Source organism: Misgurnus anguillicaudatus, chromosome 24, assembly GCF_027580225.2.
Source record: "Misgurnus anguillicaudatus chromosome 24, ASM2758022v2, whole genome shotgun sequence".
Classification (NCBI taxonomy): domain Eukaryota; kingdom Metazoa; phylum Chordata; class Actinopteri; order Cypriniformes; family Cobitidae; genus Misgurnus; species Misgurnus anguillicaudatus.
Genome location: NC_073360.2, coordinates 36437488 through 36452161, shown reverse-complemented (window position 1 = coordinate 36452161; position 14674 = coordinate 36437488). Strand labels below are relative to the sequence as shown.

At 38.8% G+C, this 14674-nt stretch overlaps 1 long non-coding RNA gene across 1 annotated transcript; it reads left to right on the top strand.

The window, feature by feature from the left end:
* The first annotated feature begins 480 nt into the window (after window positions 1-480).
* Window positions 481-3922, top strand: LOC141361606 (uncharacterized). Its single transcript, XR_012367756.1, has 3 exons — window positions 481-793; window positions 3666-3725; window positions 3848-3922. It is a non-coding gene; the product is annotated as an uncharacterized lncRNA (long non-coding RNA).
* Window positions 3923-14674: the final 10752 nt, after the last annotated feature.

Genomic DNA, 14674 nt, shown 5'->3' with positions numbered 1-14674 from the left:
TTTAGAGAAGTTAATTTCTGATAACAAGTAGATTTCCTTAGTTCAAATTATAGCTAAACATAGACTGTAAAATAAAGGATGATGCAATGTCGTTTCCTTCCATTGCAGTAAATTGAAGCAAAAAATGTCCGACCATGTTACGTAAAAACATCAGTTTCGAGCCAGGAATCGTCCGTGGATCCAGAGGCAGAGCCACGTATCAAACTTTCACCCAAATGCTTGCATGCCCAATTCAACCACGCCAATCATAACTATCCGTCCCGTTTCTATAGCATCAAATTATTAGCTAAAACGAAACTTATCACAAAAATGAACAATTTTGCCCGTGTCTGTTTTAAAGATCGCTCTGAATGGGAAATCTATGAAAAGTCTGTCACAAACATGGAATTATCTCTGCTTTTTGCTCAAATTGTGGTGTTTTTGCAGAAACCTACCCATATTCAAAAGCAGGCCCGTCGCCACAAGGCAAGCAAACCAAGCAATTGCTTGGGGCCCCGGAATTTTCTGGGGCCCCAAGACAACGACTAGTTGAGAATAAATGCAATGACAAACTGTGTCCCTTTGATAGTCAATGCAATGCAGTAAAGTGCAATGACACTGTTATTATCGGAATCCCCCTCAAGGGGGCCCCCTCTCAGTACTAGTCGCTGACAACAGGCAGCCAGCCAACCATGTGATCTCTGCTGCCGGCAAAATACAAAACTTCGGCAGTCACCATGAAACGGATTTATGCTTCTGGAAGCCAGAAAAGAAAGAAAAGAAAGGAAGAGGAGTATAAAAAAACAAGATAGTGGTAAGTAATAATTTACATTGGATGAAATAGCTCTACGTGTCTTGTGCAAATGATGTAATTTTGCAGCAGGTAGGCAGTAGCAAAAATCTGTTTATGTTAGCTATACCTGCCTGACGGCAAATGCTGCTTGTAACGAACAGTTAGTCAACTTTTTTTTCGAACAAACGGAATATGGTTACATATACTGTAATATGTTTTTAACGAGATAAGGAAGACGCAGATCTGTTTCAAAATCGCTGTTTTATTCCATGACGTTGCTGTAGCTAATAGTTTAAATGAAAGTGCTAATGAAACGAACTATTCCAAACCGTGATAATCTATTGAACAAAATAATGTATCTACAAGGCCGCCTTAATGCACGGGCTTACCTGGGCTGAAGCCCAGGGGCCTCCGAAGTTCAGGGGCCTCCAATGTTCGCGTTCATGGTGAGCTGAAAATGTCATTTTGTTTTGTAACTTGTCAGGTTTTCTGCCAATCACTCTGCACGTTACATGTCTGCTGATTGGTCCGTGGTAACTTACCGTGAAATAAAATGTCAGACGTAGTAACAGTCAGATTTTTCTATTCCGCGTAATATATTAAGTGCCCGTTGTCAACTTGGCATTCCTGCACATGTTAGACCAGTGAGGTGCAGGTCTCTCTCTTTCGCGCGCGTGCTCGCTCTCTCTCTTTTTCGCGCGCGCGCGCTCACTCGCTCTCTCTCTCTGTGCTCGAGTCTCTGGCATGCAGAAGTCTTTCCAACCGTGCGCAAGAAACTGCCGCCAAATAGAGAAAAGAGTTCCCGCACATAATGCTGTTAGTTGTTATAAAGTTTAAGTTTACTCGCGTTTATATCAGTGACGCGTGCGCAGCTGGAGGGATGTAGTTTGACGCAACGTTAGCTCACAGTACACACATCTGTTGGTTTAGATTAGAAAAACAACAAAGAGACGCAACGGTAAAGGTGCAAGTCTTAGAAAGTAAAGAGAGACAAGACCATCTCAAAACAGACTCCATGATCATCCCCTGATAGCACCATTCATATTTATAATCTCATTATCTAAAGATCTTATATACAGGTATGTTCCCTGTCTGTTTTGTGCATTTTCATGCTTGTTCGTTTTACATGCTTATGTATGCATAAATACTAAATACAATGCAGTCTATATCTTCAATAGCCTATTCTAAAAACTAAATAACTGTTTAAAAAAATAAGATTTTGTCTATAAAGACTTATCTTATTAATGCATTTTCACTTTAAAACTAACTTTAACTTATTATATTTTTAAAACTGTGCTGAGCATTTGGTTAGTGAGTGGCAATGAATTTTCTGCAAATTTGTATATTCCAAAAACTATATAAACATAAAGCTTATAAACATATATACTTTCACACATTTTGTTTTTATTATCACCACAAGTTGCTGTGTGTGGTTGTTAAATAAAGTGTCTTGTGTTTATGCTCAAGTAGGCTCAGTGATATGTTAATAATGATATTATGGTGTTTTCTGGGTCAAAGAGGGAAAACTCACTGTTGTATGTCTCGAAAGAAACTAATGCATTTTGTTATGGAGATTACCTAAATATTACACTTAAAAAAAAAAAAAAAAATAAGGCTATAAATCGAGGGTATGGGGGGCCTACAAAACCTCTCAGCCCCAGGGCCTCACATTAGGTTAGGGCGGCCCTGTGTATCTACCAAATGGGGTTAGGAAAACGACACGATAAATTCTGTGCATCAAACAATAGCTTGGGAAGTTTTTAAGCATTGGTGGTGCAGTGTTTCCCACAGGATTTTGAGAGACTGTGGTGGTGATGACGTCACCCGCTAATTAGCATATATTTGACGTCATCATGTCGTGTTTGCGTTTGATCTAGTGTTGGCACCTGAAATATGTTTCACTTCTACTCTTTGTATCTGTATTTGATCTGTATTATATATCAAATTACATTTTAAGCCGAATTAAGCTGTTTTAAATAGTGAAATAAAAATGTAAATGGGAATCATGAAAATTCTATTTGTGGGGGCCAGTGTTGATTCTGTGGTGGGCCACCACAAATAAATCAATGTATGGGAAACACTGGTGGTTGTGAAAGCAGCCGTATCTCTTATAAATATCAAAATTTGGAAATGCTATTGCTAACATATCTTTTCGGTAACACTTTATAATAACCATCATTAATAGATGGTAAATTGTTAGTTATTTAATCTTTAGTTATTGTCATTTAACTGTTAGCAAACCGATCGTTTTACTTAATAAATACTTTGTAAACAATCTATACGTTATTTACCAGAAAGAGGCAGAGGAACATTATTTTTTCATAGCTTATCTTAATGTGCTAGTGTCAGGATATACAGTAGTGACAGTTTTTGGAAATATGACATAAGTTACAATGGATTTTGAACAGTTACTTTATTCTGTGTAGCAATGTTTACACTGTTACAAGTACAGTATCAGGACAACCCACATGTTTCACTGGTACTGTTTATTAACTATTTAACAAAGTATTATAGTCATCATTTGTTGCAACTTTGTCTATGTTTATAGACAGTTTACAAACCAACTAAGTTAGTAACCCTTAACAAAGTGTTAGGAATATTTGGTCCGTCTATCTATGTAATGTTTATAGACGTTTTAAAAATGGTTTCTTAAAGATCTACAAGCATTTTTAATCATTACCCGATACCTAATATATTATATGATAGATATGTGTGTTACAATAAACTGTTAATTTACAACACTACTAATAATTAGTCATTTAATTATAATTTCATTGTTTGTTAACAGTAAAAAGACTGTTTGCTAACAGCTAAATGACAATTAAAGATTAATTAACTATCAATCTTCTGATTGTTATTATAAAGTGTTACCATCTTTTCTTTCTCTCTCAAGGTGCTTTGCTTAAATTTCTCAGCGAGCAGGCTCTTCCTAAAGATACATCCACTGATAAAGGTAGAGTGAATTTCTCTCACTGAGCTGAGCTGTTTTTAGTGACCTCTTTCAATATGCTAACAGTGAAATGGTGAAATGTACTTAACAGGTAATTTCAATTTTTTTTCCAATTATTTTCCCAGCTACACCATCAACGTCATCCTCAACATCAACAGATGCATCACTTCTCAGTGCTGATGTTTCCTCTATAGCACAAGGTACCGCAAGCTCTATAATTATTAGGGATGCTTCGTTCAGGATTTTTGCAGGCCGATAGCGATCACCAATTTGTTGTCTTCGTGATCGGCCGATATCGATTTTTCAAACTGATATGCAAGTTCTTTGATGATTGTAACTTTTAACATTTTTTCTAGATAAAGTAAAACCACAGATGTTGCCTTTGTTATATTACTTGCAGTAATTAGGTATATTTTTGTTTTAATAGAGAATCAAATAAATTAGCAACAAATATTTCTTCTGCAAAGAGAAATTTAATATGCCTTTAAAAAGGCTTATGTCTGTAAAAACTAATGAAAATAAAACAGTTAACAGTCTTTACTGTATGAATTAAATACACACGCATTCGTATGAAGTACAACAGTTCTTTAGTGAAGAGCAGAGAGTGATTTTATTGAGAGATGAATTAGGTTACTGTAGCTTTAAGACTTGACAGAGATCGCTCTGTCCACGTGCACTCACTGATGACAGGCAGGCTGCTGTGTGTGCGCGCGGCGGGTGTATGCAGGCGAGAGCAGCTGTGAGGAAAATTAAAGTTTAAACGCTCAAAACTTTAAAATGCATGCAAAATATAGCTGTAGACAGCGATACGGGGCCAAGCAACAATGGTCCTGCAACACGCAACGAAGCTGAAAGGACATGCAATTGAAGAATGGAATGTAGCAGATATGAATGGGAACTATCAGCACACAGGACTCAGATGAGAATGAACATAATGAAAAAATAAAAATTTTGAAGTATAATATTTATTTGCATGCTGAAATAAGGACCGATTAGTCCAATGCTGACCTAGAAAACAATTGAACCACCAAAGCATCATACATGTTACACATGAGACTTAAACCAAAAGAGCACAAATGAAATAAAACCTGTAAAACTAATAAAGTAAAATACAAATCATGAATTAAAGCTTTTGACTCTAAAGTAAGAGACTTCAATTGCTGCCCTAGCCAGGATTTGAACCCATGATCTCCAGGTTTCACACATGTCACTCATCTGGTTGAGCTACAGGGGAGACCACATACATACAGCTAGCTGCTTAAGCTAGATTGCTGTAGTGACAATGTGTATGTTCAAGTTTGGAGAGATTTTTATCAAAGAACAGAATATTTTTTTAAATCCCCTGTAGGTAGTCAAACCTGTTCGAACATTTGACTCTACATGACAGAAATTTGTCAACCATTTTAATTGTTGCCCTACGCTGGATTTGAACCCGCAACCTCTGGATTTCATGCCCATCACGCATTTGGTTGAGCTACTGGGAAGGCATAGATTACCCCATCAAATATTCTCCATAGAAGTTTAGTTGATTAAATGGTTTAAAAGTTATTCCTGTTGACAAATGTATTACTTTTGAACAAAGATAAATATCAAAATTCTGTTTGGTCATTTCTATGTGGCTCGGTCCAAAGATAATCTGAGCCAAATTGTGTAACAATTAAACAAACACTGCAAAAGTAGTAGCAAAAAAACTGAATACTGTACTTTTCAAAATGGCCGCTACTGCATTTTTGAACTGGTGATGATGCTTGGCCACCAAATTGCAAGCCGTGCAGAACATGGAAAACAGACTGGTTGAGAATAATAGGTGAGAATAAACTCAAAACAAATATTAATAGAAAAACATAACACATGCATCAGATGGGATTCGAACCCTTAACCTCTGAGTTTTGATGCATGCGATTTAATAGACTGAGCTACACAGGCAGTGTAGCTAGCCAAGGTTTTCAGAGCTGCAAGCATTCAAATGGAGGAAAGAAGGTGCAGACATGACATTGCAGAGCAGAAATAACAAAATTACAATTTATATGAGAATCAGATAGTTTAAGTGAGAAGAGTTAAAGTTTAATTCAAGAAAAACATGTTTGTATAGGAATGCACAACATGTTACAATACAGTCATAATAATTTAATATGACGAAGAGACAATGTCACAGGGACAGTCAACTTTGGACAGGTATTTCTCGGGAATGGCAGAGAATATAAAAAATGTGTTTGGTCATTTCTGTGCGGATTGCTCCAAAGTTTATGTGAGCAGAGCCTGGCATAAAAAAGACTTAATTTGCAAAAGTAGTAGCGAAAAAACTACTGCACATATGCTATGAAATAAGATATGAACAGAATGTTGAAAACTGACAAATGAGATATCGTTGCAATCGACATAAACCAGTGAATAAAAATTCACAAAGAAAATGAATATCAGACAAAGTTTTCAGAAGTTATGGGCTGTTTTGTATAGTTTATGAACCCTAGGTGGCGCTGTCTTCAGATTTTCCAGGTACCTTCAGGACATCATACCGATGCTTCCTACCGATTTTTGTGCCGATACATTATATAGAATAATAGTTATCCCAATTTAAAACCAAATTCAAAATAGTGGACAGGCGGTTTGGTCATTTCCGGCATAATATATATCGACAGATTGGTCATGAGCCAAGGAATCCATAGACACTAAGATCATAATTTTCTATCAAACATTTCAAGAGTTATGGGCAAAAATAGCCATTTTTCATATCTCATGACCCATAGGTGGCGCTGTCCTCAAATTTGGCATGGTACCCCAGTTCATGGTCCTTATGAAGGGTACCAAGTTTCATTTCAATTGATCAAAGAATGACCGAGATAATGACTCAGAACGAATTTTGGGTCGACATCGATAAATGTATGCAATTATTACTTTTGAACAAAGATAAAAATCAAAATTCTGTTCGGTCATTTCTCTGCGGCTCGGTCCAAAGATTCTCTGTGCCAAATTGCGTAACAATGCAATGAACGCTGCAAAAGTAGTAGCGAAAAAGCAAAATACTGTACTTTTCAAAATGGCCGCTACTGTAATGGGTGGAGTCTTAATGTAAGGTGGTCATTGTAAAGAGCGTGAGGAGAGGAATCAGATGTAGTAGGTAGAGTTTTTGTTGATCAAATGATTCTACAGTTATAACCATTTGAATATTGAATTTTTGAAGTGTTGGTGGCGCTATAGAGTTAATGCTAGAGACCCCATAGTTGGTCACATGACTATTTAGGACCACCACTACAAGTGTGCCAAATTTGTTTCATTTTCCTATGTACGGTTCATAGGGCTGCCATAGACTCCCATTGGGGAAGAAGAAATATAATAATAATAATAATAAATATAGCTGCAAGCAGCAATTGCGGGGTCAAGCACCTTCAGCGTAATGAGGACCCAAAGCACAGCAAAAACCACACGACGCAGCAAATGTGCAAAGCGCAGAAAGCGTGCAATAGAGAGCCCGAACCCGAAGCAAAGCAAATGCAGAGCAGAATCACTGCAGTGCGGAGCAACAACAGAAAAGATGGCAAAAATATAACACGTGTGGAAAACCAGACAGGTCGAGAAGAACGTGTTAAAGGGAACACAAAAGGAAGTCTCAATAAGTGAAAGTAAGAGCTGGGATTCGAACCCATGACCTCAAGTTCCCAAAGCACGGCACTAACCGCATGCGCCACTGAGTATACAATTAAACCACTGAGTTGGTGTGTCCAAGCTATAGAATACAGCTTTACAGCTATAAACATTGATATCCAGCAATTACCAAAAGTGTAGAAATGATAACAGAGAGCACAAATAACTGAAATACAATGTATAGTATGAGAATCACAAAACTTAAGTGAGAAAAAAAGTTAAGACAAAAAACCAATGCACATGGGATTTGAACCCATGAACTCAGGTTCTCAAAGCACAGCACTAACCGCATGCGCCACTGAGGAATTATGGGTTGAAAGGCTGGGGAAAAGAGACTTCAAAACTGCAAACATTGACATGCCAATCACTGAAAGGGCAGAAATAACACAACAAAGCAAAAATAAACAGAAATACAAAGTGTAGGGCAATCAGATAACTTAAATGGCACTGAATTTGTGAAGAACATTTTGTACAATAATGAACAACATGGGCAAATTTTGTCAGATTCTTTTTAATATGACAAAGGGACAGCATGACAGGCATGGTCCGCTTTACAGAGGTATTTCTCAAAAATTTGACACTCAGCAGAAAAATCTGTTCAGTCACGTCTGTGCGGATTGCTCCAAACATTATACAAGCAGAACCTGGCATAAAATAAACAAAATTTGTAAAAGGAGTAGCGAAAAAATCATTTACCATATGCCTTACAATAACACATGAACAGAATGATGGAAAATGACAAAGAAGGTATTGTTGCGATCGGCAAAAACCAGTAAATAAAATTTCACAAAGAAAATGTATATCAGACAAAGTATTCTGAAGATATAAGCAGTTCTATAAGAAATGTTATAGTTTATAACCCCTAGGTGGCGCTGTACTCTGACTTCCCAGGTACCTTCAGGACATCATGCCGAAGCTCCCTGACTATTTTTGCACGAATATGTCCAATAGTTCAAAAGATATAACAATTTATGATCAATTTCAAAATGGCAGACAGGTGGTGTGGTCAAACCCGACATAATACATATCGACAGATTCGGCATGAGCCAAGGAATCCGTAAACACCAACATCATAATTTTCTGACAAACAATTCAGTAGTTATGGGCAAAAAAAGCAATTTTTCATATCTCATGACCCATAGGTGGCGCTGTCACCAAATTTTGCATGAACTCCAAGTTCATGGTCCACATGAAGTGTACCAAATTTCATTTCAATTGATCAAAGAATGACCGAGATACAGCTTCAGAACCATTTTTGCGTCAACCTCGTTAAGTTTGCGCATTTATTACTTTTGAACAAAGATAAATATCAAAATTCTGTTCGGTCATTTCTGTGCGGCTCACTCCAAAGTTCACCTGTGCCAAATTTCATAACAATTTAACCAAATTTGAAGGAGGAGTAGCGAATAAACGGAATACTGTACATTTCAAAATGGCCGCTACTGTAATGGGTGGAGTTTTACTGTAAGTTATTAAAAACAACAAGCATGAGGAGAGCAATCACGTGTACTAAGTAGAATTTTCATAGATCAAGCGGATCAGCAGTTATAACCATTTGAACATTGAATTTTTGCACTGCTGGTGGCGCTATAGAGTTAGTACTAGAGACCCCATTTTTGGTCACGTGACGTTTTAAGACCACCACTACAACTGTGCCAAATTTCATCATTTTCCTATGTACGGTTCATAGGGCTGCCATAGACGCCTATGGCTAAGAAGAAGAAGAAACAGCAGAATAATAATAATACTGACAATTCCAATAGGTGTCTCAGCACCTTCGGTGCTTGACCCCTAAATATAGCTGCAAGCAGCGATACGGGGCCAAGCACAATCAGCGCAATGAGCTCCCAAAGCACAGCAAGAAAGATACAACTTATCAATCACTTAGGGCGCATTGAGCACCCAAGGTGCATCAAGAACACAAGGCTCAGCAAAGAACCCAAAGCGTAGCAATGACAGAGCAGAACCACCGCAGTGCAGAGCAGCAACAGAAAACATGGCAAAAATAGAACATATGTGAACTACAGACAGGTCAAAAAGAATAGGTGAGAAAGAACAAAACTATAATAGAAGAAATTAACACCTGGCTCAGGTGGTATTCGAACCCATGAACTCAGGATCTCTATGCAAACGACTTAACAGACGCGCCACTCAGTAGACACAGCTCAAGGGGCAGCAGAAAAGAGCTTCCATGCCATACAAAGAATTCAGAAGTTATAAGCAGTTCTATAATAACTGTTATAGTTTATTCCCCCTAGGTGGCGCTGTTCTCTGATTTCCTCAGGACGTCATGCCGAAGCTCCCTACCGATTTTTGCGCCGATATATCCGATACTTCAAAAGTTATAGCAATTTATCACAGATTTCAAAATGGCGGACAGGCGGTTCGGTCAATCCCGGCATAATACATATCGGCAGATGCGGCATGAGCCAAGGAATCCGTAGACACCAAGATCATAATTTTCTGACAAACGATTCAGAAGTTATGCGCAAAAATAGCCTTTTTTCCTATCTCATGACCCATAGGTGGCGCTGTCACCAAATTTGGCATGGACCCCCATTTCATGGTCGACATGAAGCGTACCAAATTTCATCTCGATTGATCAAAGAATGACCGAGATACAGCCTCAGAACCAATTTTGCGTCAATCTCGTTAAGTTCGCGCATTAATTACTTTTGAATAAAGAAAAATATCAAAATTCTGTTCAGTCATTTCTATGCGGCTCACTCCAAAGATCACATGTGCCAAATCTCATAAGAATTGAACCAAATTTGAAGGAGGAGTAGCGAAAAAACGAAATACTGTACATTTCAAAATGGCCGCTACTGTAATGGGTGGAGTCCTACTGTAAGGTATTAAAAACAATAAGCATGAGGAGAGCAATCACGTGTACTAAGTAGAATTTTCATAGAGCAAATGGATCACCAGTTATAACCATTTGAACATTGAATTTTTGAGATGATGGTGGCGCTATAGAGTTACTGCTAGAGACCCCATTTTTGGCCAAATGACTATTTATGACCACCACTACAACTGTGCCAAATTTCATCATTTTCCTATATACGGTTCATAGGGCTGCCATAGACTCCCATTGGGGAAGAAGATTAAGAAAAATAATAATAATAATAATAAATATAGCTGCAAGCAGCGATACCGGGGTCAAGCCAAACATGGGATAAAATGATTCATACGTGCTGACTGTCATGATTTAAGATCTAAGTTTGCATTAGTTTTATGAAAAATTTTGCAATTTTTTGTATCTTGAGACCACTAGGTGGCGCTTTGCTGAAACAATAGATGGTGCCCCAGGTCATGACTGTGATGACACATACCAAATTTAGTGTAAATACAATAAAGCGATACGGAGATATAGCCTTAAATGACTTGACCACTAGGGGGCACTGACCAAACAATAAATTGTGACTCGGGTCTTGATTGTGATGACACCCACCAAATATGGTGTAAATACAATAAAGCGATACGGAGATATAGCCTTAAATGACTTGACCACTAAGGGGCACTGACCAAATAATAAATTGTGACTCAGGTCTTGATTGTGATGACACCCACCAAATTTGGTGTAAATACAATAAAGAGATGCAGAGATATAGCCTTAAATGACTTGACCACTAGGGGGCACTGACCAAAAAATAAATTGTGACTCAGGTCTTGATTGTGATGACACCCACCAAATTTGGTGTAAATACGATAAAGAGATGCAGAGATATAGCTTCAAATCTCTTGACCACTATGGGGCACCGGAAAGTTTACAAGTCCTCCCAGAACATGTTGCTGATGAACCATACCAAGTTTCATAACAATACGTAATTGCGTTTCTGAAATACTTGAACTTAAAGAAAAATTTAAAATGGCCGACACACAAAATGGCCGACCAAAAACCATTTGGTATCGTTTGACTCGGCATGCCTCACGAAATCTAAGAAGACCACTATCATAATTTTACATTCAAGTTTGCAGTAGTTATAAGCAAAAATAGACATTTTTTATATCTCGTGACCAGTAGGGGGCAGTGTGACGAAATGGTGCATGCACCCTCAGGTCATCACTGTTATGACATATACCAAGTCTCATATTAATACACAAAAGTTTTGCGAAGATACAGGCTCAAACACATTTTGGCGTGCTCGCCCTCGCATTCTTTGATGCGTTATAAGACAACAAATAGGTCTACCGAAAAGCTTTTGATAACTTTTTGTCTAGAGTGTCTCTAGATGATGCATACCGAAAATCAAGCCAATCACTCGAGCGCTCTAGGAGGAGTTCGAAAAAGTAGGTGTTCAATATAATTCAAAATGGCCGACAGAAAGTAGGTTTGACTCAGACATATTTGGTACAGTCGGACTCAGCATGAGCCAAGGAATCAATAGAGTGAAGTCTTATGTCATAGTGGCAATTTAATCAAATGATATAAAGATTTTAAACAATTTATTTACATATCCTGACCACTAGGTGGCGCCGTCCTAAAGATTTATAGGTGCGCTCAGAACATGTCACTGATGAACCATGCCAAATTTCGTAGCGATACGCAATTCTGTCTGTGAAATACTGAACTTAATGAAAAAATTCAAAATGGCCGACACCCAAAATGGCCGACCGAAAACGGTTTGGTATCGTTTGACTCGGCATGCCTCAAGGAATCTAACAAGACCACCTTCATGATTTTAGACTCAAGTTTGAAGTAGTTATAAGCGAAAATATGCATTTTTTGAATCTCGTGACCACTAGGTGGCGCTGTGACGAAACGTTGCAGACACCCTCAGGTCATGACTGTTATGACATAAACCAAGTTTCGTGTCGATACACCAAAGTTTTGCGAAGATACAGCCTCACGTCCGTTTTGGCGTGCTCGCCGCCATATATGTTGTCAGTTTATATGAGAACGCATTGGTCTATCAAAAAGCTTTTGATAACTTTTTGTCTGGGGTGTCTCTAGATGCTACATACCAAAGGACATGCAAATCGGACAAACGGTCTAGGAGGAGTTCGAAAAAGTAGGTTTTACGAAAAATTCAAAATGGCGGAAAGATGTGCATGACACAAATGACATCAATGTGTGCATTTGAATCATCATGAGCCAAGGATTCAGAGGAAACAAGAATTTAGTTTCTAGGACTCACGGGTCAGAAGTTGTGAGCATGAACATAAGTGGATTTTTGGACTGTTGGTGGCGCTAGAGGGTTTGAGTCAGACACACCAATGTTGCTATAGTAACTTCTGAGACTGTCCTCTACATGTGTGCCAAATTTCATAACTTTCCTATGTACGGTTCTATGGGCTGCCATTGAATTTCGGCGGAAGAACGAGGAAGAAAAATAATAATAAGAAAACTAACAATAACAATAGGGTTCTACGCCCCTTCGGGGCTTGACCCCTAATAATAATACTAACAGAAACAATAGGTGCCACAGCACCATAGGTGCTTGGCCCCTAATAAATATAGCTGCAAGCAGCAACTCGGGGCCAAGCACCTTCAGCGCAAAAATTAGCACCCAAAGCAAGCACACAAAACACAGCAAGCTCACAAATCACAGCAAGCACACAAAGCACAGCAAGCTCACCAAGCACACAAAGCACAGCCAGCACACAAAGCACAGCAGGCACACAAAGCACAGCAAGCACACAAAGCACAGCAAGCTCACAAAGCACAGCAAGCTCACAAAGCACAGCAAGCATACAAAGCACAGCAAGCACACAAAGCACAGCAAGCTCACAGAGCACAGCAAGCTCACAGAGCACAGCAAGCTCACAAAGCACAGCAAGCTCACCAAGCACACAAAGCACAGCCAGCACACAAAGCACAGCCGGCACACAAAGCACAGCAAACACACAAAGCACAGCAAGCTCACAAAGCACAGCAAGCTCACAAAGCACAGCAAGCTCACAGAGCACAGCAAGCTCACAAAGCACAGCAAGCTCACAAAGCATAGCAAGCACACAAAGCACAGTAAGCTCACAAAACACAGCAAGCACACAAAGCACATCAAACACACAAAGCACAGCAAGCTCAAAAAGCACAACAAGCTCACAAACCACAGCAAGCTCACCAAGCACAGCAAGCACACCAAGCATAGCAAGCACACCAAGCACAGCAAGATGACAAAGCACAGCAAGCTCACCAAGCACAGCAAGCTCAGACAGCACAGGAAGCTCACAAAGCACAGCAAGCACACAAAGCACATTAAGCTCACGAAGCACAGCAAGCACACGAAGCACAGCAAGCTCACAAAGCACAACAAGCTCACAAAGCACAGCAAGCACACAAAGCACAGCAAGCACACAAAGCACAGCAAGCACACAAAGCACAGCAAGCACACAAAGCACAGCAAGCTCACAAAGCACAGCAAGCTCACAAAGCACAGCAAGCACACAAAGCACAACATATGTGAACTACAGACAGGTTGAGAAGAATTGATGAGGAAGAACAAAACATTAATAGAAAAACCTAATACATGACTCAGGTGGGATTCGAACACAAGAACTCAGAATCTCAATGCATGCGATTTCCTGGATGCACCACTCAGTTGACACAGTTCATGGGGCAGCAGAAAAAGATTAGATATCTGCAAGGATTGACATATGTCAATCACCAAAGATGCAGAAAAGACACAGCAGAAGTAGAAATAACAGAAATACAATGTACATGAGTTCATGTGAAATTGAAGACAAGCAGATCATTATGTATAGTAATGCTATACAATGTAATATACAGTCATATTAATTTACTATGACAAATAAACAACGTCACAGGCACGGTCAACTTTGGAGTGGTATTTCTAAGAAAGATAACAATCTCAAAAATCTGTTCAGTCATTTCTGTGCGGATTGCTCCAAACATTATACGAGCAGAACCTGGCAAAAAATAAACAAAATTTGTAAAAGGAGTAGCGGAAAAATCATCTACCAAATGCTTTACAATAATACATGAACAGAATGTTGGAAAATGACAAATGAGGTATCGTTGCAACCGGCATAAACCAGTGAATACAATTTCAGAAAGAAATTCAAATCAGACAAAGTATTCCGAAGTTATAAGCAGTCCCATAAGAACTGTTATAGTTTATAACCCCTAGGTGGCGCTGTACTCTGACTTCCCAGGTTCCTTCAGGACATCATGTCAAAGCTCCTTACCACTTTTTGCGCGGATATGTCCAATAGTTCAAAAAATATAACAATTTATTTGAAATTTCAAAATGGCGGACAGGCGGTTTGGTCAAACCCGGCATAATACACATCAACAGATGCGGCATGATGTAAGCAATCCATAGACATCAAGATCATAATTTTCTGAC